This window comes from Aulonocara stuartgranti, assembly GCF_965226115.1.
Source record: "Aulonocara stuartgranti genome assembly, chromosome: 6".
Lineage (NCBI taxonomy): Eukaryota > Metazoa > Chordata > Actinopteri > Cichliformes > Cichlidae > Aulonocara > Aulonocara stuartgranti.
This window is the reverse complement of record NC_138944.1, coordinates 28,009,372-28,034,808: the sequence shown is the minus strand read 5'-3', so window position 1 is coordinate 28,034,808 and position 25,437 is coordinate 28,009,372. Positions and strand designations below refer to the sequence as shown.

The 25,437-nt window shown below is 43.3% G+C and overlaps 1 long non-coding RNA gene across 1 annotated transcript; it reads left to right on the top strand.

Moving 5' to 3' along the window:
* Positions 1-5,705: 5,705 nt before the first annotated feature.
* Positions 5,706-21,780, top strand: LOC309707798. The gene is made up of 3 exons (XR_014277077.1): positions 5,706-5,843; positions 13,269-13,449; positions 21,529-21,780. It is a non-coding gene; the product is annotated as an uncharacterized lncRNA (long non-coding RNA).
* The last annotated feature ends 3,657 nt before the right edge of the window (positions 21,781-25,437 follow it).

Below are 25,437 nucleotides of genomic sequence, written 5' to 3'. Positions count from 1 at the left end.
GGTGCGGTCACTATAGCAACCAGGCTCACACCTGCCTGCTTAACGAGCTCTGCCTGCCACTCTGCCAAAATTCATCTTAAACACTTCTCTTTCAACTGCTGCTGTGTCCACAGTGTTAAAGCCATCATTTTACCCTCAAAACGTCGCCATCGTTGTTCTTTTTCCAACATCTTGTCTTTCAAAGCTCAGAGATGTAAACTTTTTAAACTGTGTGGGTCCAAGTGGAGGGATCACATTTGAGTCATTCAGTGATTCAAAGAATATGACCTTTTAATATTCTTTCAGATGTTTTCTGACTCTAAATGTTCTTTTCTCATTTCTTAGGTTTTTCTAATTTACAATTAAAACATTTTCAGCTTTTTTCCAACGTCTTCTTCTGTGTAACCTTCAGCTTTTAGCAGTTCAGCACTTTTGTTTTCAGGTTAAATTCGTTTTTGTTTTTTTTATCTCATTCAAGATTTTTAACTTAAATTCAGTAATTAATTCATTTCAGTGCATACATTCAGATTCAAGCATTCACACTGCAGTTTCTTCAGAAAATGCACTTTCTAGTTATATTTTATTATTTTTCCGTACGTTTTTTGAAAGCCTACTCCTTCAAAACCGTTCGACTTAGAAAAACCATTCAAACACCGTTAGATTCCTATTCTTTTGGACAACACTGCTTCTATTTTTCATATTTTTAACATTTATATTTTTAATTTTATTCAACTTTATTCAACAAAAATTTATAATGTATTTCAATGGGGAGACCCTCAAATCCTCATTCAACTTACTCATTTTTAAACTCTTACTACTTCCACATACATTGACATAGAGCCACCATTCAAACTTTAAAACGAAGACAAGACATTCAACTATTCAACTTGTATTTATCTTTTCAATATCTATTATACTTTTTCTTCAGTTCCAGTTTAAGTTTCATGATGTTTTTTCACCCGTTTCAGAGTTTATAATGGGTGTGTATGGGACGGAATGTTGGGGCTAGAGTGAGGCAGCTCAACTGCTAGAGTGAGAGGAGCAAAAAAATTAATCTTAAAATCTTTTTTAAAACTGCTGCTGCCGCAGCGTTTGCTCTACAGGTATGATTTTACCCTCAAAACGTAGCCATGGCTGTCCTCTTTCATCCAATGTGTTTACTATTGTCCTAGGTGTTATGGTTCTTTCATAAATTTAGCCAATGCACAGCCTCCTCCCTCCAACTTCATAGACTCTAATGTTAAAACGGCTCCAGAAGGTTCGTTTGAAAATCAGAAGAGCATGGTGTCTTTACACTGTCACCACGTCCATATAATAAGCTCCACAGGCATGAAAACTGAGAATTAGGTAGACTAGACATGGCTGTCGCTCACGGTGAAAGAATTATGTCAGTACGACATGTACTTTTCATTTGGGAACGATTTGTTTCGGCCTGACTTTTCTGTTCATTTTAAGCAGCAAAAGTGAGGTGCATGTCTGTGTCGTGTGTATGGAGCCATTGGGTGCGGTCACTATAGCAACCAGGCTCACACCTGCCTGCTTAACGAGCTCTGCCTGCCACTGTACCAAGATTCATCTTAAGCACTTCTCTTTCAACTGCTGCTGTGTCCACAGTGTTAAAGCCATCATTTTACCCTCAAAACGTCGCCATCGTTGTTCTCTTTCCAACATCTTGTCTTTCAAAGCTCAGACATTTAAACTTTTTAAACTGTGTGGGTCCAAGTGGAGGGATCACATTTTAGTCATTCAGTGATTCAAAGAATATGACCTTTTAATATTCTTTCAGATGTTTTCTGACTCTAAATGTTCTTTTCTCATTTCTTAGGTTTTTCTAATTTACAATTAAAACATTTTCAGCTTTTTTTCCAACTTCTTCTTCTGTGTAACCTTCAGCTTTTAGCAGTTCAGCACTTTTGTTTTCAGGTTAAATTCGGGGTTTTTTTTTAATCTCATTCAAAATTTTTAACTTAAATTCAGTAATTATTTCATTTCAATGCATACATTCAGATTCAAGCATTCACACTGCAGTTTCTTCAGAAAATGCACTTTCTAGTTGGATTATAGATACTGAGCCTATCAGTAATGCACTGAAGGGCCAAACCACTGAGCAATGGCGTGTCCAGCGGGGTGGCCTGGGGGGGCACAGGCCACCCCCCAAACCAGACTGGCCACCCCAGGTGCCACCCCAAAGGCAAAACAATAAAATTCAATCAAATATCAAATGTCCGATTATGTTTTCACGGTGACGCTCAGATATCCGAGTGTAAGTGAATGCAGCATCGCTTCTGCTATGTGCATCACGTTAGCAAAGGTAGGAGAGCCAAGCGCGAAAGACGGCACTGCAGGAAACAATTTTTCGGTGAAAGAAAATGAGGACAGAATAAATGTCCCGGTAAGTAATATTAAGTTTGTTGAGTTTAGTAAACTTCGGTGAAATTAGAATACCAAGGAAAAAAATAACACTTAAAGAATTATTGCAGCTGTGGAATATTTCAGACAGTATGCTACTGAGGGCAGCTAACATAAGAGTTATGAGTTATAAGATATAATCTAAGTCGTAACATTGCTGTATGGAGCTGCAAATTTGGTTGCAGGTTAACATAGCTGGACTGGCCATCGGGCATACCGGGCATATCCCCAGTGACTTATTTTTTATTTTTTTTGTAAGGGCATGAACAATGAGAGGTGGTGGATTGGCCAGATGCAGGTCGATGTGTAGAAATAACTCCGTTGTTTGGTGGTGGCTATGACGGAGCTTCCACAGAGGCAACAGGTGGATGAGGGAAGGGGAGGCAGGAGGAGAGACCCGAAGCAGCCGCCAGTCCGAGTGTCAGGTGAACTGAACTTCAGGTAAGAAGTTATGACCTGCAGTCTATCTGGGTCAGATATAAACCAAGTTTAGGTGGAGTTTATTTTCATGTTGCTGACTTTTTACTGTCAGTTGCAATAACTCATACTGCGTTCTAGCCAGTTTGACGGAGTTTTTATACAGCTGGGTGGGTGCTATGATGTTACTGATAGTGAACTTTATTTTATTCATAAGGTTAGTTAGTAGAGTTGCCAACGGCTCCTTAAAAAAACGGAATGGTCCCTCATTCAGAGAAAATATTACGCGTTTCGTATTGAGCTGAGAAGAGACGCGGTTTGTCCCGGACTTTAGCTAGAATGGAAAAAAGACACAAAGCTGGATTTATTCTGTGTTTACGCTGCACAGCTGCCTCTTCTTCTCTCATTCTCTCCCCTCCCTCTCCTGTTGCTACTTCAATCATGAAACTGATCAATGATCAGCTGATCGGCTTTTCTCTCTTGTTTGTTTATCGCCCACTTTGCGCCAGAAAGAGGAAACCAGCGGATATTGCGCTAAACAACAGCAGCACGTTTAAGCTTGATCAGCTGTTGTTAGAATGTATTTAATATTAATTTCTAGTATCAGCTGATGTTTGCTGGAGCCACAGCTGTAAAGCTGCTGGTCATGATATGTGGTGAGAGGGAAACATGAAGATGAAACCAGGAGATGTCCTTACTGAACCATCAGAGCTGAACAGGTGATGGAGAAACAGGTTTACCTTTTAGGTGACATGAATGAGTTGAAGTTATCAACTGTTTCTGAGAGATAAATAACACCAGGATCCTTTTTTATGTAGCTGACAGCTGGTAACTGTGCAGGGGCGGGTCTAGCAAAGTTTTGCCAGGGGGCCAGGTAGGGCATTAACAGGGAGAGGGGGGCACAAAGAAATACTTTTCTTTCTTATTCTCATTTAAAATACCTAGTTTTTATTAAATAATTATCTAAATCTTACAACCAAAGTTTTTATCTGACGTAAAATGTATAGAAATCATACATATACCAACAAGACTGTACATCACTGTCACAACAGCATTTGTTTTCATTCAAAGGCTTTATGGCTTTAATACCTGGTGGGTCGGTCTGTAGTAAAAATGCCCAATTTTTTTGTCCCAGTCCAGCCCTGCAGGTTAATACTGGCAGTGTCACCATGCCAGCTGACTGTATTTCATCATCAGCCAGTGTTGTTCTTTATCAATATTACCAAAGTTTACCATAAGGCAGCATAGAAAGTATTTACTTGCTTTCAGGTTTTATTCAAATGTTAGTCTTTTCAGTTGTTTCCCCACTTTTTTCCTGTTTCAAAATCAAACACCAGTTTGTGAGAAGATTATCTTCTTTTTTAACAGGCAGATAAAGTTTTGCATTGGCTAATTTGTCAATTGTTTGTTACAAATGTTCATATTTTAATATTCAAAAATGTTTTTGCCCAAAACATATGTGCACTATATGTCAGTAAAAATACTATGCAAATATTGCTGTCCTTGAATGCTGAGTAAGCACTGACAAAGCACTGATTGTATCTCTTGTACTTTATCAACGCAGTATCTAAAAACTTTGCACCGTAGTGGTTAAAATCTCATTCTAATAAGAGTTAAAAGTGCATTTGGTTATTAGGTTTATAGGATTATTGAATTATGGTTAAGGGTTGGTAGAATTTTTTTTTTTTAAACATTATCTGCCAATTAAATCTGCCACCCTTCTCCAAATCTGTGCCCCTACCTGGCCCCCCCAACAAAAATTTTCTAGACACGCCACTGCCACTGAGAGCTTTATGAACTAATAAAAAGTAATTATGGGCTCCCAGGTCAATACAGAGAGTGATGTAGCCTTTTCAGAAAATACTACATTCAGGTGAAACTTTCAGGGATTTCCTTACTTGTAGATTTAAAACTTTCCTTTTTAATAAAGCTTATAGTTATAGGGCGGATCAGGTGATATTGAACCTACTCTTTATATGATGAATAAAGTCTTTAGAATTCACAGCTGAGAAGGCTGACACTGAGGTCATGGCAGTCATTTGATAAGATTGTGATTAGCTAGATAAATTACAAAAATATATATTTTCTCCAATACTAGAAACTCTTTTCCAGAAGAGAAATGCAATTTCATTACATTTTTTTTCTTTAAAGAAATTCATTTGGTACAGTTTTGGAGGGATTAAGTATAGGTAAAAATAGAAAACCATTATTAGACTGATTAATGTTAATCAGTTAGAGAGATGTAGGATTGTATGGCTATTTTATTATTATAAAAATTAAGTGTCTTTTTATAGATTTCAAAGCTATTTTCTCTTTTCTCAAGTGTGTGACTAACAGTGTTGGTCAAGTTACTTGAAAAAAGTAATCAGTAACTAATTACTGATTACTTCCCCAAAAAAGTAATCTGTTACTTTACTGATTACTTATTTTCAAAAGTAATTAATTACTTAGTTACTTTTAAAAACATGATTTACAACCTGAATAGGTGATAAAGCGATAGATCTTTCAGCCCAATTCTACTTTTTCTACATAATCCATCATACAAAATGTAATCAAATGGAAAAGTCTCTTTTTTTAACTTGTTTTATTAATTTTAATCTTTTAACTTTATGCATCAAGCAAAAATTTAATTATCTGCAACATTCTCTGACTTGAATAAATTAGTTTAACATTTAAACCTATTTTTGACACATTCCAGCACATAAAATAAAATATTTTTTGTGTTTACACTCACTCTTTCAAATAGATGCAAGTAAAACACAGCAGAAAATAAATAAAGTCAAAGACTCAGCGGTCCTGTTGCTCTATTTTCACCCGTAAAGCAGGAGTAGGGTAGGCGGAGGTTTACCCTGGTGCAGGTGTGCCGCGGTCAGTAGAAGAATCCGCGAGTTTCTCTGTGAATTTCCCATTCCGTCGTAGCTACTCGGTGCTTGCTTAGAAGTTTTGGGGGTTTTTTCGCTGTAAAAAGAAGTTTTCTTCCCACGCACAACGGACAATAATGTTTTTGTCACTTTTTATGGAATCAAACTCAAAGTAAGGTCAGTACTTCCACGCTTTAAACGCTGCACGCTCATACTCTCTCCCACAATCGATATACGATCCATTGTTGATCTGCACACAGCTGTTGTCACTAACGGCGCACTCGCGTCCGTCACTGTCATGAGACATTCTCGCAAAAAATCACGGTTTTAGTAACGCAGTAATTACCGTTTTTGCAACAGTAATCCCTTACTTTACTTGTTACTTGAAAAAAGTAATCAGATTATAGTAACGCGTTACAAGTAACATGTTACTGCCCATCTCTGGTGACTAATTATTTGTACATCGTTACCTTGTCGCTGTTTTTCTCCAGGAAGCTTTACGTGGAACGTGCATTTATAGTTCTAACAGGAGCAATATGATCAGTAATGTGAGAAATTTTCCAGCTTTTTATCACATGATGACAGAACTGATGATATGTACTTTGAAAATTCGCTGATAAATGTATTGGCTGTGCTGGCATTGATCTAATGCTTGTTAATGGTTTAGTTGGTGTTTATTTTGACACTTGAACAGAATATTTTGTTGTGATAAATGTCAAAAATTATTCAGTTATTTAGACATACAAAAAAAAGAAGGTAGAAGCAAAGTAAAACAGGTAGACAGCAAATGTTCAGCAGTTGAAGAGATTGCATCGCTCAGCAATGATGACAGTCAATGAGCAAAAGAAGTATCAGTCTCTAGGTCTGCATGATTGGGGCTTTAGCATGATGGTCTAAAACCAGTCTCTATGTGACTGGGATTTTATTAATTCTACATTGTTGCCATGATTGTCACACGTCTAAAATGCAGACGATAATACCACTTTTGTTTTGAAGGTTATAGCAAGGAATAACTTGGCTTAGGATGAAAATTTGAAAAAAAAAATCACTGATTGTGTGTAAGAGACAAATGTAGCTAAAGCCTGTCTAGCAGCAAGTCTTGTAACAAAATAAGCAGCTATCTTGAAACAAGACCAGATTATCTAAATAATGGAGATGGAGGCATAATTGTAATTTTCATGGTCACTAACAGATGAAAACTTCACAGTAACATAAATCATGCTGAATAAAAACTCTTCAAAAAAGTCTGGACAAAAAGACAAAAAACTCTTTTTTTTTTTCCTCATCAAGATATAGTTGTACAATACATGTGCACTGTTTCCCAACTGTTCAGCTGCATTACGAGCTCGATGCAAGGTGGACACCATCCTGCTCAGACCACACGAGCACTGGAACAAATCCAGTGTCGAATGTGAATCTCCACTGTTTGCATGTGTAATTGCAACATCATGATGGACAATATCCTAAAAAGTAGCCAAACTGGGTTGGCAGGTTCGAATTTTCAGCCAGTGCTAGTGACTTTGGTTAGCCGGCTGGATCCATCAACTGTATGGATGCATTAGACAGGCACAGATATCTGCTAAGCAATGCTTAGGAACATTCAAATACAGCGTCTTCCTGAGTAGGTTGTCAGCATTAATGACACAGTGAACCATGTTTAAAAAAAAAAAAACTTTCAAAAAGCACCAATGCCACAAACACAGTTGTAAAGATGCAGTTTAGAGACTCGAATGAGCAGAAATATTACTCAGCCAGCTCTATCAGCCAGCTCTCTGTAAAACCACCCATACATAATAATTGGTGCATTTAAGCATTAATACAATAGGAATTGGTACTTATAAAAATACTGTAACGATGGTTAAGTCTTACTGGACAGTGACATGTTGGTTTTCTCTGCACACTGTTGTTGTTCCTTTAAGATTCATGTTTGGTTGGGCTGCAGGAAGTAGTGAGGGTGGTGTACAGGAAGGGGTGGGGGGACCTGGTTGTTCTGTGTGTGTGCCAGGCTGAAGAGAGGTGTAGTTCGAGAGCGCTTCCCCCTGAGTTAACAACCCGCTGGCTTATGTGCCGAATAAACGGACAAACTGAGACCCCAACCGTCTGGTTCTTGTGAACGTTACATTGGTGTCAGAAGTGAAGAAAGAAAAAAGAACCCCAGAACGCCCGACACCCTGTTGCCGGCGACGCTTGCCGTTACGAGACGAGGATGTTGCCGGGCAGGATTAAGAAGGAGACGGAGGAGAGGGAGGAGAGGGAGGTTCGTCCGCGCTCGCCCGCCCATGGAGTGAGGGAAACGGCGCTGCGGCTGTCTGCCGAGGCTGGATTTTCTCCAGGTTTGACTAGGCTCGGGAACTGTTCGCACAGCGGCCGCGATTCCGGCGGGAAGGAGTCGACCTCGCTTGGCGCGCCGTCACGTGATGTAAACAAACATGGCGGCGCCCAGCAAGCTGCAGCGAATATAAAAACGCCTAAGTTCAGCGGCAAGACGCCATGGGAAGTGTTTATCGCACAGTTCGAGCTGTTAGCTGTTGCAGCTGGCTGGTCTGAGGAACATAAAGCTCTCCAATTGGCTTTGTGCCTGTGTGAGGATGCAGCTGCATGCCTGCTGCTGCTGACCGAGGAGCAGAGGGGAGATTATAATGCTCTGGTCGGAGCACTTCAGAGGCGCTTCGGGCAGTATAACCAACCAGTGCTGCTGAGGTCGGAGTTCCACAACAGACGCAGATTGCCAGGTGAGCCCCTCCGCATTTTGGCCCATGAAGTCGAGTGCCTTTGCCGGAGGGCGGAGTTAGCTCGGGACCAGTTCCTGCAGGCCCTGAGCCCTAAAGAGCTCCGCATGCAAACTCAGCTTGCTCGGCCGGCCACACTCAGTGCAGCCCTGGAGCTAGCGTTGGAGAGGGAGATGCTTGCAGGATCCTCTGGGGGCGCTGACAACGCACACGTGGTGAGGGCTGTGTCAGCACCTGTGGAACAGATGGAGACGCCAGCGGGCCTGTGCAGTTTGGTGCAGACAGCTTCGCTGCAGTCGCCTTCCCCTTGGGCTGGCCCACACCGCCGACCTCAGAGCTGCTGGGGATGTGGACAAGTCGGACACCTCATCAGGCAGTGCCCCAAGCTTGCAGCGGTTCAGGGAAACGCCCATGGGCCCGTGTAGGCGGGAGTACACGGGCCTGGGAGAACGACATCCCCACACCACCGCCACCTCCACCCGGTGCGGCCATCACTGTGGGCTGGACCCAGGTTGGCGGCTTTTGCCATGTTCCAGTGACGATTGCGGGGGTGTCCTGTACGGCCCTGCTGGACACGGGATCCAATGCAACGCTGGTCCGACCCGATATTGTCCCAACCGGAGCTGCTGTACAACCGACTAACGTGCAACTTAAGACTGTGACCGGTGATCTGGCCCCAATGAGAGGGAAGGGAGTGTTCCAGTTCAAGGTGGGGGACCTCGGTGTGTCTTATGCTGCCTGGGTGGCTGACGTGCAGGACGCCTGCATCCTTGGGCTGGATTTTTTACGAGCCATTGGTGGTGTACTGGACTTAGGCAAAGGCCTCCTCGTACTCTCTGATGGGAAGAAGGTGCCGCTTATTCCTCCCCCGGTCTGCACAGCATCTGCCGCGGCGTCCACCTCCACCGCAGAGACCCCTGCAGACCCACCAGCAGAACAGCGAGCGGAGGAGGAGGAGGAGGAGAGGCTCTCAGCAGTGAGGAGTATCTGGTCAAAGAACTGTGAGGGGCTGACTCCACAGCAGCAAGAGAGTCTATGGCAGGTACTAAAAGAGTTTAGTGACATTTTTGCCCTGAAAGAAAGTGATGTTGGCTTGACACACTTGGTAGAGCACGTCATTGAGACCGGGGATGCCCAGCCTATTAAAGTGCGCCCCCGCCGCCTGCCCCTGGCTCATCAGGAGGCTGCAGACAGGGAGCTGTGTGAAACGATGAAGGTGGGCATCATAGAACCATCTGATAGCCCGTGGGCCTCCGCGGTGGTGATGGTGCCTAAGAAAAAAAGTCCTAGGATGCGTTTCTGTGTGGACTACAGACCACTCAACAAAGTGACGAAGAAAGACTCTTACCCCCTTCCCAGGATTGATGAGTCCCTCGACTTAGTAGCCGGGTCCTCCTGGTTTTCCACCCTGGACCTGCGGAGTGGCTACTGGCAGGTGCCACTGTCCCCGGAATCCAGACCGAAGACAGCCTTCTGCACTAACAGGGGACTATGGCAGTTCAAAGCTCCTGCGACCTTCGAGAGGCTCATGGACAGTGTGCTGGCTGGCGTCCCACGGCAACGGTGTCTGGTTTACCTGGATGATCTTCTAGTGCACGGGAGCTCCTTTGATGCTGCCCTGGATGCCCTGAGACAAGTGTTGGAGAGGGTGGCGGCTGCAGGCCTGAAGCTGCATCCCGACAAGTGCCACTTCATGAGGAGGGAGGTGGAGTTTCTGGGCCACAAGCTGGGTCGTGAGGGCATCAGCACTTTGGAGGAAAAAATTCACACCATTACCGAGTGGCCCACACCAGCAGACCAGAAACAGCTCAAAAGCTTCCTAGGACTGGCGTCTTATTACAGGAGGTTTGTGAAGGGCTTTTCCTCCATAGCCGCACCACTCTTCCACCTGCTGCAGAAGGACCGTGACTTCATCTGGACCCAGGACTGTCAGCAGGCGTTCGACACCCTCCGCAGATCGCTGACAGAGTCCCCAGTCCTTGCCCCCCCTGACCCCGCCCTGCCTTTTGTCCTGGACACTGACGCAAGTAATGTGGGGCTGGGAGCGGTGTTGTCGCAGGTTGGACCGGAAGGGGAGAAGGTGGTGGCGTACTTCAGCCGGGTCCTGAACAGGAGCGAGCGGCGCTACTGTGTCACACGACGAGAGCTGTTGGCTGTGGTGGCGGGGGTGAGACACTTTAAATACTACCTGTGCGGCACAGCATTTGTTGTCAGAACTGATCATGCTGCCCTTCAGTGGCTGATGTCTTTCAGGGAGCCAGAGGGACAGGTGGCTCGCTGGCTGGAGGAGCTCCAAGCCTTCAATTTCACCGTGGAGCACAGAGCAGGGACGCACCATTCTAACGCAGACGCCCTCTCTCGCCGCCCATGTGCTGCAGCTGGCTGCCGTTACTGTGAGAAGCGAGAGGAAATAGAGCGGGAACTCACGACAATAGACGGAGCAGCACAGCTCGCCTGCAGGGTTCTTCTGGTGGTGGATGCAGCGGAGTGGAGGGCACGGCAGGAACAAGACACAGACCTGCTGCCGGTCCTGCAGTGGCTGGAGAAGGGGGAGCAACCCCTTTGGGATGAGGTCACTGGGTTTTCCATCTGTACCAGGGGGCTGTGGGCCAAGTTTGCAGCTCTCAGGCTGAAGGAGGGGGTGTTGGAGCGTGCCTGGAAGGATCCTGCCACGGGGGAGGAGAGGTGGCAGGTTGTGGTGCCAAGGTCGCTGAGGTCAGCTGTGCTGGGAGCCTGCCATGGGAGCACTGGCTCTGGCCACTTTGGGGTCTCCAAGACTCTTCGCCGCCTCCGCCAGGGCTATTACTGGGGTCAACAGCGGAGGGATGTGGAGGACTTTTGCCGCAGCTGTGATGCATGTTCCTCACACAAAGGGCCACAAGACCAGTCCCGGGCTCAGCTTCAGCAGCAACCAGCAGGAGCCCCAATGGAGCGAGTAGCTGTGGACGTCATGGGCCCATTTCCTCGCACAGACAGAGGAAACCGCTATGTTCTTGTGGCCATGGACTATTTTACCAAGTGGCCGGAAGCATACGCCATCCCAGATCAGGAGGCTGAGACGGTCGCTGATGTATTAGTGGAGGGGATGTTCAGCCGCTTTGGAACAGCAGAGACCCTCCACAGTGACCAGGGGCGTAACTTTGAGTCCAAGGTATTTGCTGCCATGTGTGAACGCCTTGGGACTAAGAAAACCCGCACCACCCCACTTCACCCCCAAAGCGATGGGCTGGTGGAAAGGTTTAACAGGACGCTGGCCCAGCAGCTAGCCATCCTTACCTCAGAACACCAACGGGACTGGGATTACCATCTTTCCCTTACCCTCATGGCCTACAGGTCGGCAGTGCAGGACTCCACCCAATGTACGCCTGCCCTGCTCATGTTAGGGAGAGAGCTGAGAACTCCTGCAGAGTTGGCTTTTGGGAAACCCCCGGACGCGCCAGAGGCACCACCGGGCCGGGACTACGCAAGGAAGCTGCAGGACCGGCTGGATTCTGCACATTCCTACGCCCGAGAGCAGCTGGCGAAGGCAGGCCTGCGCCAAAAGAGGAATTACGACATCACCACTAAAGGGAGGCACTTCCGTGCTGGGGAGCTGGTGTGGGTCTACAGCCCAAAGAGGAAGAAGGGACGGTGTCCTAAACTGGATAGCAGCTGGGTGGGGCCTTGCAGCGTCCTAGAGCGAGTGGGGGAGGTTGTTTACAGGGTGCAGTTGCCTCCTAGGGGGAGGATAGTAGCGCTGCACAGAGACCGGATGGCCCCCTACAGAGGACAGTCCCTCCCCTCCTTTCCAGAGGGACGTGTACAGAGCGTCCATGACCCTGCTCAGAGGGGCCCCCGACCGGGGCTGCGTTCCCCCCCCCTCGGACTCTTCACCCCAAAGCCCCGAAGCTCCGCGTCCTCCTCAGGGGCTCAGGAGGTCAAGGAGGGAACGTAGGCTACCGACCCGCCTCAGAGACTGTGTCGTTCCCTCGGGGACGAGGAACTTATTGCTGGGGGGGCAGTGTAACGATGGTTAAGTGTTACTGGACAGTGACATGTTGGTTTTCTCTGCACACTGTTGTTGTTCCTTTAAGATTCATGTTTGGTTGGGCTGCAGGAAGTAGTGAGGGTGGTGTACAGGAAGGGGTGGGGGGACCTGGTTGTTCTGTGTGTGTGCCAGGCTGAAGAGAGGTGTAGTTCGAGAGCGCTTCCCCCTGAGTTAACAACCCGCTGGCTTATGTGCCGAATAAACGGACAAACTGAGACCCCAACCGTCTGGTTCTTGTGAACGTTACAATACATTTCTCCCTCTACAGCAGTCCCAGCAGGGAAAGTGCCATTTATTATTATGTGTCATTTATTTTTTCTGTATAGGTGGGCATTTTAACACTGGGTCTTTGGGGATTCACTCACTTTTGGAGCCAGCCTCAGGTAGACATTTGAGGAACTGCAGTTTTTTGCCATTTAAGCTTCATTCTTCTTCTTCCCAGGAGTTTGCTGCTTGCTGGAGAAACTGGGGCGAAAAATAACCTGACTCTGTCCAAATCACCACTTTTTAATTTGTATTTTATCTTTCTTTTTTTATTTGCCATAATATGCATAAAATCGTAAAAATGTTTATTTGTGTTTACTCAGTTAAAAAAAAGAGACTGTAAACAGCTCCTAACTTCTTGAATCACTATCTATACTTAAAAAATGTTTACAAAAATGGATTGATAGATTCATTTGTGACTCCTCACTGTTGTTTAGTTCTGATAGAGTTAAAGGGAGTGCTTTGAAATCACTTATGCAAGAAAAAAAGAAAGGAAATCATTCCCAGGCGTGACCCATTTCATTTTAACGCCTGCTTGGCTACACTTTCCTACATTGTGATATTTTTTTCTTTTTAAACCAGGTTTCAAGGCATAAAGAGCAGGAAACTGTAAGGAATGAGTAACCAAGCTGTGGCCCATGTCATGCTGTCTCGCCTTAGCGGATTGTAATGAGAACTATGCCCCTGCATCATAATCACCGGTGACCCTCACGCTAAGACTTGATTGGCTCCTCTGTGACCTCCTGGGCGTCCTCTGAGCAAGGTACTGACTGTCCACTGGTTCGGACCTGACCAGAATATTCATGAATGTGTATGTATGGAGGCTTATATTGGTTTGTCTAAATAACCCATGCTGCTGCTGCCAGGGGAGAAGACCAGGTCGAAGTGTTGGGTTTCTGATGGATGTGTTCAGCTTCTGCGTGTATGTGTGTGTGGTTTGGTTTCTCGCCTAAACCATCAATGAGTTGATAAACTAATTTGGCTTGGATTTGTCTTACCTGCCAATACTGCGAACGCGCTTCAAGAATCGATGAATAGAGGTTCAGGCACGACTCTTTCAGAGTGAACCTGCTTCCTCCGTGATGCTGCTGTATAATGACATCACGCTGCTGAGGGGATTCGTGTAAACGGAACCATATGGCTGTGAGCACCTCTGCTTTCTGTCAACCTGTTATTGCTCCCCACTACTCATCTAATGTGCACATGCTTAGATGTTCTGCCATTGTTGTGAATGTTAGCAAAGCGACTATAGCTCATACGGTAATATCACACCACCTGTCGGGAAGGTTAATTGTTCCGTGGGAAACTCTCAGAGCTCATTTTATTCACTCTGTTGGCTTTTTAATATGTATCTGTTTATTGGCTGAATGAAGAAACTCGTGGTATTTAGATTTTGTAATAGCATGAAATAGCAGGGGATTCATGATGAAATAATTGTGTATGTATGTGTTCCCGTATATCAGTGTGTACTTTTAATGCTCATTAAAATATTCATTATTATTTCTATTTGAATATCGTTTACGATCATAAAGCTTCTGGTTGTTTCGTCTCTTCTCCTAAAAGCGGTAGACGCATTATTCATGTTTTCCGAGGTTACACACAGCACCAAAATTCCCACAGCCATCACTGCATTTGTTTTGCTGAGAGGAATACAAATGTGCTGTGTCTGGCACCCACAGAGATGCTCTGAACCACAGTAGGAATCACACATCCAAACTACATTTGAATTTGCAAGTCTCTCTTCAGGCTGGAAACAACACCTCTGGGTCATTTCTCTATGAAACTTTTTTTGATGGGCACGGAGGATTGGAGTTATGTTTTTGACAACTACAAACGCTACACCAACCTATCCTGTCATCTTTGACATATAATTTATTATTTACATTTATTAAAATGAAGACATCAATATGTGGTGTCTTAAAGTGGTTACTGTAGTGTCTTGACCAGCATCAGAGGGACTTTAGCACAGTTGCCTCATGGAGAACATCTTATCTATCTCACACTTTTACCCCGGTGTGGGATATATCCTATAAGTTAAAGCTGCAATTTAGATTGTCTTTTTTTAACAATAAATCAATATTAAAAATTAGACTGCAGGAAGCTGTGACCAGACAGTAAAGTTCAGCTTAACTCCATGTGTCGCTTTAGATGCTTTTTGTTCAGTTTTGTGGATATTCAGGTTTTCATAGGCCTCTATGCAAACCTATGAGTAGCTAGGTATACCTCATCATTCCACTGAATGAGTGCCTTATAAAAACACTAATACATTTCTTGTTGTGGAGCAATTTTGACTCACTCGTTTTTACAGCGCCGCTTCCATTCACTGAGGTTTGCATCCATTTATTTACACACAGCTCTCTTAAAGTCCCACCGCTGGTGTGCTTGGGATCATTGTCCTCTTGCATGAATCAGTTTTGACCGTTTGGCTGTCAGACACACGGCCTCACATTTGACTCGAAAATACTTTAATATTCAGAGGTTTCATGGTCAACTCAATGACTGCAAGGTGCCCAGGTCTGGTAACTGCCATCACCCGTCCACCACCGTGCCTAATAGTTGGTATGCGTATAACATTGTTTATTATGACCACACATCCCCACTTTAGTCCTGTCTGTCTAAAAGACATTGTTCCAGAAGTCTTTTCCAGTGTTGTGTTCTTGTTTTTTGCAAACCTAACCCAGGCTGTCATGTTCTTCTTAGAGAGAAGAACATGGCCTGGATACGGCAACAAACAAGCCATATGTACAGTCTTTATCTAACTGTACTGTCATGAACTTACTGACTGGCAACATTTCTGCTTTGACAAAGGTGCTCACACTGCTCAATTAATCAGTTCCATTTGATTTGCAGCACCTGGTTGGTTCTTGCCCTCTTAATTCTTATGGAGGCTTTTTCTGTATGTTTAAATTAATCTTCAACAGGTGGCATGAGTGGAAAAACCACACAGACAAGGCTAGCAAACAGCTGATGAGGGAAGTGTGGCATTGCGGAGTTGTCCTGTCCTTCAGTAAGTGGAGACAAAAACAAAAAAGAGTGAGAGAGAGCTAAGAAGCGGAAGAAATGTGAAAGATTTCTGAAGTGGACAGTGAGCTGTGGACAAATGAATGTTAATATTACTCACTGCATGCCGGAAGTGTGAATAGTATACACACCATAACAACAGTATCATGAGTATGTGCACATTGTGTCCAAAAAGAGTCAGTTGGTGTATCTGCCAACAGAACGCAAAACTTTCCAGATGTAACCTCTCATTTTTTAGTGAGCGGCCACTCTTCATACCTGCTACCACTGTTTCAGGTTCACAGTTCAGCACCTGCAGCTTATGTTACCTGCAGTTGCATCAGATGTCAGCCTTGGTCATTTGAATCATGATACATGGATATAAAAATGTGTAGTATATGTTATAAAAATCTCTGCTAAGCTAATGGTCGCCTTGTTTTATTTTTAATTCTTTTCTGACAGATAACAGGCACATTAGGGCTTTGTCAGCAGGCAATATGCACTGATGTCAAAAGCAGAAATGCTTCTTTCACTAACTGCAATAAACACAAGCCTGGCTGATATTCTCATACGTCATTAACTTTTGGTTATATCTATTGTACATATAATTTGTGCCTTAGCGGCTGGATTCAGGCATGAGTTATGGTTAAAGGCACATCACATTATCTCGGCTAAATCTAAGTGAGATGGATTGAGGGAAAGAAGGTGCAGCGATGAGAAATCCTGGAACTTTCCATTTGGTGTCGCTGGGATCTGTGACTTTGACAGCTGTGCCTTCCAGTGGCTGAAAAAAAAAAACTGTTTAAATGCAAAATTTAATCCTAACAGGAAGCCTGTCTTTCCTCTGTCAAGTCTGTGGCAAGCTGATTTTAACACACGAGATAATCAACGCGATTTGTATTTTCTTCCATATATTTGTGTAAATTTTGTGTTTGCAGTATATTGAAATCTGGTTGGGTGTCACTAAAGGGTGCATACATACAGAATATCATGCATCGCTCGCTCAATTTTCTCAACGCCTCAAATGCAAATGAGCCCATTTGATGTAGTGGTTGTTCAAAAGATATTGTAGAGGCAAGGAGATTGGTTACCGAGGTTGATAATTAAAAATGGGAGACTCTTCCCTCGCCTTCCTGTGTTTATAAGCAAGTGAACAAAATTCTCCTCAGAAATTATCTGAGTTGGCAGACGGACAGATGAATACGTCTGGTAGTTAAAAGGAAAAGCAGCCTCGCACTGTTTCAATATGTGTCAGAACAAGATGGTAGCTTTCTGCAAGCCTCCATTACAAGGCTTTACTAATCCAAACATGCAAATCTGTGTCTAAAAAGCGCTTTATGCATAATCCTAACACAATTTCTATGGTATTAAGATGGGGCAACAAGAAAAAGACTGGTTGCCAATACAGTATCAGTATGTCAGCTCTTTATTGAGCCGTACTGTAGCACAGAGCTAAGCAAACTGCAGCAGAAAGCACACAGGAAAGCATGCATCACGATTTTCAAAATACTGCTGTACTGGAGAAGCACACAAAACAAAAAGTAATATTTCATTCTTGCAGTGATTTGAGTCTTTATCACGGTGAGCACTCATCGGCTGGCACACAGAGTCGTGGTTAATAAGTTCAAGAAATCAGCAAGGAATTTCACATTGATTTTCCACTTGAACTGTGTCCATGTAGCTGATTATTTTCTAACAGCAGTGGGTTTGATTGCAGGGATCAACATCACATTGCCCAATACTTCAGTCCTCTTTAACAAACACGCAGGAGCCTTGATTTAATCAAAGAACGCTTCGAGCTTAATTCATGATTAAAGACCGAGTCTCTAAAGTAAGGAGAGGCTTGCCAAGTTCATTTATATGGCACAAATTCCTTCTATAAAAGGCACTTATGTGACTGATATAATGCATTAAAAGGAAACTGCGGGGAATGAGTAAGATGCAAACCACCGCCAGCTTCACCTGTTCTGACATTTCTGAATGTGCACAGTTCGGAAATAGGTGTCTCTGAATGAATGCTCTCGAATTCCCTTTTAATGGCGGCTTGAATCCCTCACATGACAATGTGTTATTATGCAGCTAATTTGCATCAGCAACTCACTTTCACTGGTAATATTCAGCGACAATGCAGGATGCAGTGTGGCATTCACACACTCTAAGGGAAAACTAAAGGCATTGTGAAATAATGGGTGGTAAAAGAAGGTGCTTACATTACAGGCTGAGATTTACATCCTGTCTCCTAACCATGAGCTTCCCTCAGCTATAGTTGTTTTGCCTGGCATTAGATCACACTGGTTTCTCTAACAATAATTAAATAAATAATCATAGCAATAAATACACAGTTGTTCTCACAGCTGCATTTAAAATGATAAATATGACATTCACTTTTTGTTTTGGTTTCAAGTGTTATTTTCAGCTTCTTTAAATATGTGAATGTCATTCAACTCCAGTGATGGCCATAAATCCCTCATCCTTGCTCCAGGGGACACTGTGTCGGGAAACGGTTACTATATTAACGTCTCTAAATCAAAACTGTATTCACACTGCTTAGGATTTTCCCTCAGACACGCCGCGAGTGTTTAAATAAATCACGTGAGTTTAAAATATTACTGTGAGGCTACGAGACTTACAAGAAGTTCTGCGGTGACTCTGAGACAGATTTACTCACGAATGGTGACATTTCCAAAGAGTGATGCAAGCTGACACAGCCACCCTGCCCTTTCCTGCGCGATTCAGCTCGATTTGTTACAATTATAATTCACTGTCCAGAGAGCGGGGCAGAGTGGGACGTGCGTGTGCACGTGTGTCGTGAAGTACAAATGCCACCACGGTACGAACAGACCGGTTACAATATGTTAGGATGAATACCTCGCAGCGCACACCGCAGACAACAGTTCATTACTGCCTGATTACCATATGCTTGTGAGACCGCGGGTTCAAACCTGGTTCAGATCTAGCCGGTGATTCATGTCCGACCTGATTTCACTCCGCTGTGCGCTGTTTACAGCAACAATGGAAGGTGTTTTCAATCAGTGACACAAAACGTCTTTAAATCTCGCTAATTGCGCGGGATGATGAAAATCACATTTCCTCTGCACTGGCCTGTTTGGGGGGTGGTGGACCAGATTCAAAGCTGGTGAAAGGATACGTGCCAGCTGGTAGCAGGTGATGTCAAATCGAGTAAGTCCTTTCGGTTAGAAAGACAAGAGAGGGAGCAAGGCCATCTGTGCCTGTGGAGATTTAGAAGGAAACGAACAGAGGTTTATAAATCTGACTTTGTATTGTATTATGGGACATATTACTGTAGACCAATCTGGGTATTAGGAAAGTAGTAGTCATGGTTAGGGTTGGAGTAAGTGTGTGTGTGTGTGTGTGTGTGTGTGTGTCCCATGTATTCGTTAACTAGCAGTGATTCAAAGCCTACACAGACACGATACGGAGGCTAAAAGATTAACAGCGTGTCACTGTCACATGATTCAAATTTCTCTGCATTATGAATGTAAGGATGAGTTTAAAAATACACAAGGCTGTGAATTATGCAGCCATGCTCTGTGGTTGTGCAGCTTCGAGTCAAAAAGCCTCTCAGTGAGTAATGTGGCAAATGTGACTGAGGAGAGCACCAGGCTGGAGGTGAAACATGTGACATGAAACAACATTCACGTTCTGTTCAAGTGCTCCAAAAATCTTTGGCACAGTTTATTTCATAGCAAGGGGGGGGGGGGGGGGGCAATTAGTTTAAGAGCAGTGGAATAATTAGGCGGAGAGAATATACCACCCGTGGAGAGTGTAAATAAGGCAATTTATTTGCTATCATGCAGCTGGATTCTTGTGCGCTAAACTCCCCAAAACTCCAGCATGCGATAGCATACTTTAATGAGCACTATCCTTTTGCTTTTTTTTCTTTACACCCTCTGCAAATGAATTGTTCTTAGACTAATTCTTGATAACTGATTTTTAGCTAAAAGCTCAACATACTTTGTGGGGTGTGTCTTAAACAATGCCTTTTCTATTCACTACAATCATACATATATATATTACTCAAAAATATCTCATTTTGATTCATTATGGGATGCTGCCTGAAATTCTCATTGTCAAATGAGGCAAACAGTATTGTGTGTGTGGGAGAGAGAGAGAGGCGCTGGGTGCATGTGTGTATGCTGCCACCTAGTGACAGCACTCAGAACAACGAGAGCAGATGAGTCATTCTTGCAGCCCGGACCGACTGCCTTTCCTCGGTGCTGATGCAGAGGGACCCGGGTTAGGTCATAAATTAGTCTCTTTTAACATTCACAGCTGATGGAAGGCAATCTCAAGGTGTGTGAAGATGAGGTTGAAAGGATGTGTAGACGGTGAGCACAGAGCGGGGAAAGCTGGGGAGGGGAGGTGGCAGCGGTGATGGTGACAGAAGGAGTGAAACATGGATATGTGGCTCTGTGAAGCAAGAATAAGAAGGCGTGAGCCAGTAGAGCAGGGCCGTGGACAGCTAACCATTCAGAGCAACAAAAAAAGGAGCTGTCACTGACAGTTCTGCAGTGTTATTTCTGGAAGGAAAGAAAGAAAAACATTAAACCAAGAAGTTTATTTTCAGTGGCTTTTTCTGGAAGTTTATAATTAGACGTCAGAGCTTTTTTTTTTTTTTTTTTTTTTTTTAAAAGGAACACTGAAAGCATTTCTCAAGACCAAGAGGCTGTAAAAAGCACCTATCTCTTTCCCCCCTCTATAACCTTGAAGAGCAGCATATGTTTTTAAGAGGTCACTGATAACAGGATTGTTTATGTCTTACAGACTTTTGTCTTCCCAAAGATCAAACTCTGCATAATTTAATATTCACCATCGTGTTTAGAGTACATTTATGTTGACAAAATTGACATTCAAAGCCGCTTTTGGCGCTGTTTAAGCGTACTGTGATTTAATCATGTCCCGAAGCCCCTACGTGCTAAATTAAGTCCCGGCAAAAGCAAATGTGTGTATTGAGGATTAAAGAAACGAAACGGCATAACATAGACGGATTTCCACTCAGAGGAGGCGTTAAAAATCTAGCAATAGAGGAGCAAAAAAGAAAAAAATACCCAGTGTGGAAACAGTTACCTTGAACATTCCGCTGAAAGGAAATGTCACAGGTGTTTATCCATTCGCTGAACTCCTCTCTTCCATAACCTCCAGCGAAATTGCCATAAGACCTCTAAATGACTGTAGACTGTAGTCAATTTCCAGACCCAAAGCCCCATGAAGTCAAGTAATACCACAGGCCAGTCCAGCATGAAAAGTATTAAGGCAGGCGCTGAATTCATGTGAGGATAAATAGCCTTCCCTCCACTGTGTGAGTTAATCTTTTTAATTGTGTGTCTTTTGTTGATAAATGGGCTTTTTTTGCATCCTTCATTTGGTAATACGAGAATAAATATGCATGTTAGGCTAATTTCCTTCTCACTCTGTGTTCAATCACAACTTGAGACATGGCATTCCATCCCATAATTACCACGTGACAGGTAATTTTAGTCAAGTAAAGCCTGGCTGTATTGATATTTTATTAAAAAAACTGCTGTAAAGGGATGATGTATGCGGTTTAAAAACTGTCATTAATTACAGTCTGACATCGACCTTTATGTCCTTTTTCGCATCCTACCAAAATGCTGTCATCAATTTCAGTGAAATATAGAGTCACAATAAGTATGCATTAAATGGCTTAAAGAGGCCATACGTTTAAATTCTCCCCCTGTCTAGCACATCGCTCTCCTCCCTGGAGTCACTCTCAGAAAATTACACCATTACAACATTTTTAACTAAGCAGCCTCGGGCCACTGAGCCACTTGACACATCCTCATCCGTCTCTCTCCCTCAGATGTCGTCCACATCATAAACTCTGGCAGTCTGCACAAACACGCGCCGAGGAAACGCGTCGTGAAGGAGCGGTGACATTGACGGAGTGAGAGTGCGGCCACAGTGCGATGTAACAGCACGCTGCCACTTATGAAAACACCTACTACACACTGTCAGCAACTTAACCTTCTATCACCTGAATCCCCCGCTGGAGGATTAAATGTGGCAGATGTAGGACGAGAGGAGGGGGATCAGGGGAAGGGAGTGACAGAGGTGAGGTGGAAGGTAGGAGTGACTTCATAAGTTTTGGGAGAAAAACAGCTGAAAGGGGGAAAAGAAGGGAAACCGAGCAAAGGTTATACATGAGAAGAATGAGAAAAGGTGGAAGAAGAATTGAAATAAGGCACTTGTTTATATGTGATGCCAAGCAATGGTGCCTGATGTCCACATTATATATATATATATGCCTTTGTAGCTGAGAAAATGTGGGGGACACCAACAATATCTAAAGCACATTTTGTGCCAGTTCTTCCCATATTAAGATTATTTTTATATATAAGTATACTGGTAATAAATGTGAGTAATTAATGAATGCATTTCTGATGAAAATCACCATAAATAGCAAATTAATTCATCATCTGTACTGCTTGGTAAACATCTGGACTGCAATCCTTAAAAAAAGCAAATGTAAAAATTTGTTCAGTACATCTGTTTGTTATGTGATAAAATCATCATATCATTATTCACCAGAGTCTCAGTGCATATTTAAGGCTTTAAATTTCATTATTATCCTTCGCTTATATAAATTGGATCTGTGATGCTGTAATTGGGATTCATCATCTGGAGATGATTAATATATGTTGTCAGGCCACGAAGAATGAATGCAGTTCTGAAGGCAATGGGCTCCAACCTAGTATTAGGTATACACCTTGCTGAGACTAGGTTGGAGCCCCTTGCCTTCAGAACTGCATTCATTCTTCGTGGCCTCCAACAAGGTGCTGAAAACATTCCTCAGAGATTTTAGTCCATATTGACATGATAGCATCACATAGTTGCTGCAGATTTGTCTGCTACACGTACACGATGCAAATGTCTGCACATGTGTGACTGTGGAGGCCATGCCTGGATTATCGGTTTACAGACCTCTGGGCACAAATGTTTGGTTTGGTTGTTTTTTATGGTCAGGCTTTTCTTTTCTCAGTAGTCATACATCTCATACAAGTATGTGTAAACAGAATGGTTTTATAGAGACTTTTTATGGCGCACTTTAACTTACTGAAAAAAAGTGGTCAAGGCAGTGCACTGTTCCACTAAAATCTTTAAATTGTCAAATATGAAATGGAAAAAGTCTTTGTAAAGGAATAATAATATATCTCATTTAAGTTCACACACACACACACACACACACACACACGTTCTTGTCTCATCCCTGTCTCTACGTCCTCCTTTCCTTCCTTTCAGTGGTGCTTGCCAGTACCACTCCACTCCATCTGTTGTGCTTTTTCACAGTCCCACAACTGAATGAGTGCTTAAAAAATAATTGATGTGAGAGTAAATAGATTTGCCTTTTTTCATTTGTCAAAAATGTTTAAATTAAATTAAATAGACTAATGGATGGGACCCCAACTGTGGTAAGCCCCTGCAGATGTGTCCAGAATGATTAATCCAGCCCTGAGTACAGTGTTCAAGACACCAGTTTGAGATCCTCTGAGCCTTGCAACTTGGTGTGTTGTCCTCGGAGGATGGGTTCACTGTCGTTATTAAAGGATGAACATTACTCAGGTAGCCAGTGGTGTTTTAAATGATGCTCAGTTGGGCCCAAAGCATGCCCAGAAAATATCCCTTACACCATTACACCACAAGCAGCCTGGACCATTCATACAAGGCAGGATGGATCCATGTTTGCATGCTGGTTATGCCAAATTATGACCATACCATCTAAATGTCACAGGAGACATGAAGACTCATCAGACCAGGCAACATTTTTCCTGTCTTCCATTGTCCAGTGTTGTTTAGCCCATGTGAACTATAGCCTAATTGCCTGTTCTTAGCTGACAGGAGTGGCACAGGGTGTGGTCTTCTGCTGCTCTGTTGCATGATCAGAGATGCTTCTGCATACTTTGGTGTTAGCAAGTAGTTACTTAAGTTACTTTTGCCTTCCTACCAGCAGGGTAGGGAACAGTAACTCAGAGAACTGCTGCTCACAGGATATTTTTTCCTTTCTTTTTTTAGATGACTCTGTATAAAGTCTAGAGATGGTAGTGTGAGAAATTATCAGCAGATCAGCAGTTTCTGAAGTACTCGAACCATCTGACACCAACAACTATGGCACGTTTATTTAAATCGCCTTTCTTCCCCCATTGTGCTGCTCGGTTTGAACTTCAGCAGGTCATCCTGACCATGTCTACATGCCTAAATACACCGATTTGCTGCCATGTGATTGACTGATTAGGTATTCACATTAACTGCATCACTGGGGTGAAAATCTATTCATGCAATCAGGTTCTCATAGTGAACATATTCGTGCAAATTTTCACAAGACTACTTCCACTTTCTGTTTAGATCAAAGTGCTAAACCATTAACTAATTAACTAAACAGAATAAAATAGGTAGCCTTAAATAAAAAGTAAATGTCCATGTCAGCAGTGTTAGTTTTGTACAGTGCATAAAGGATGATGAATGTGTCTTTTCACAGTTGAAAGGCAGCTAATGGAGCAAGCAGACTTGTTAGACAAAAGGCCCTTTAACAAGGACACGAAAGACACATAAGGACACAGAAATGTGTCTGAATTAAGTCATCCTTCACCAGATGAACATCAAAGATTTAGACTGATGTTTGTTGTAAAGTTTATCTTTAAATTAGTTGCATCATCTTACTGTACATATTCAGGAGTTTGAGGATTTTCAATCTTGTCTTGTTGATAGCAAAGCATGCCATCAACTTCCAAGCCATGATATTGTCATGTATGTCTGAAGCAATAAATATACAGACAACAGATGGGTGACCAATGAGCCTTTTGATAATATTGATTAAGATTTTTTGGGGGGACAAAGTTTGGTTGCAAACAAGTGTGGTCTGCAGCAAAAAATCTTTAATCAGCTACTCTGTGACCGCAATCCTACATTTTCTGTGACTGTTTTGTGGTATAAGCCAATTTATGTTTAGTCAATTAAATGTTTTGAATGAAAACCAAGTGCACTTAGACTTCCACTTGTTCAGAGTTAAAATGCCAGTCTTCTCTACTAACAGCTAAAAGCCATACTTGAGAGGCAATTACAGAATTGGAACATGGATTTTGCTTTAAACAACCTTTAAAGCAGGGAAGTGTCTATGGCTGGGCAAGGGTGGACACTGCGCACTAGATGAAGTCTTGCCAACTAAGAAGCAAAATAATCTTTTTTATATGACCACTGGCCTGCAACCTGCATGATTTGGAAACGAGCAGTCATTTTCCCAGCAACTGCCATCAACCTCCAGTGGCCACCCACAACTAGTTGGGGAATGCTCATGATCGGAGGTTTCCAGATGGTTGCGGACCAGTCTTAGATTGTATGACTGTGACTGATTCGTTTGATCCTATATTATAACGACGATTTTCACATGTTCATGTGAGTGCTGAAGTCTCCAAGGAGCTATGGAGTCCTCAGGCAGAGCCCCTTCTAGGAAATTCACCAAAACACTCCAAGAAGGCCAGAAAAGGTCTGAAAAGCTGTTTGGCGTTTATGCACAGGCAAGAGTCTAAACCTTACCCTCCATGACTCAAAGTCATACAGAAGTGGCTCTCTCGCTGCTTCCGGGTCAGGAAACGGGGGACTCTTCTTTCATAACCACATTTTTGTTCTTGCCCTCCAAGACAATCCAAATACTCACCAAAAAATAAGATCTCAGTAAAATCTCTGCCCTAAATATTAAAAAACAATCCTAACTAAA